Raw genomic sequence first — 805 nt, 5'->3', positions numbered from 1 at the left:
GGAACGCGGCTCGACGTAACAGCAGCAACTCGAGCACATTGCTGCCCCCTATATGTCAGGAGGACAAATAACACCTTTTCTGTTCAAATTGCCAACCCGCCACAGTGGCGTGTGTGTTGATCAAATTCACCCGCCACTTCAAATATTTACCCGCATTTGGCGGGTGGCGGGTGCTAATTTCCACCCCTGCTTTCAGCATATGTTCAAAGTTTGATAGTAACAGAATCAGAACACAGAGAAGCTGTATATTTTTTTCAAATCTCTATTTTGGGAAAAGTTAAACACACATACCAGAAACTTCATGTGTGTATGGACGAATGGTGCAAATGCAGCAGAAAATGTCAGCTTTTAGAAATAGCCAGTGGACAAATTTAGGTACCTTGGAATTTTGAGATAAACACACTTTCCTGTTGCATATAGGGCCTAGATAGCCTTTGTAATCTGATTTAACTAAATCTACACAAAATAATTTTTGTTTGGCTTCTATATAGGCTATTTAGTTAAGAAACATGTCCACAACAAATAACTGAGCTATGCTAGCAGAAGAAGGCTAAAAAAGCCCATGTACAGAACTGTCATTATAAATAGAGTTGTTTTTTTTTGTATTTCCCATTACCAGGTTTGCTGGTGGTAGAGGCAGGACATAACAGAAGGCAAGTAAAGGTTTTATTCTAAAGGTCGCAGGAAGTACTTACAGTCCTCTGGGAAAATGTCTACATTCGAAGAGAGGATTGATTGATGGGATCTTCATGTGAATAACCAGAGCAGGGTTTTCCAAAGATAAATGTTCTGACTGATTTTTCCT

This window comes from Kryptolebias marmoratus, linkage group LG4 (assembly GCF_001649575.2).
Source record: "Kryptolebias marmoratus isolate JLee-2015 linkage group LG4, ASM164957v2, whole genome shotgun sequence".
NCBI classification, from domain to species: Eukaryota; Metazoa; Chordata; class Actinopteri; order Cyprinodontiformes; family Rivulidae; genus Kryptolebias; species Kryptolebias marmoratus.
Note: the sequence above shows the minus strand (reverse complement) of the source record.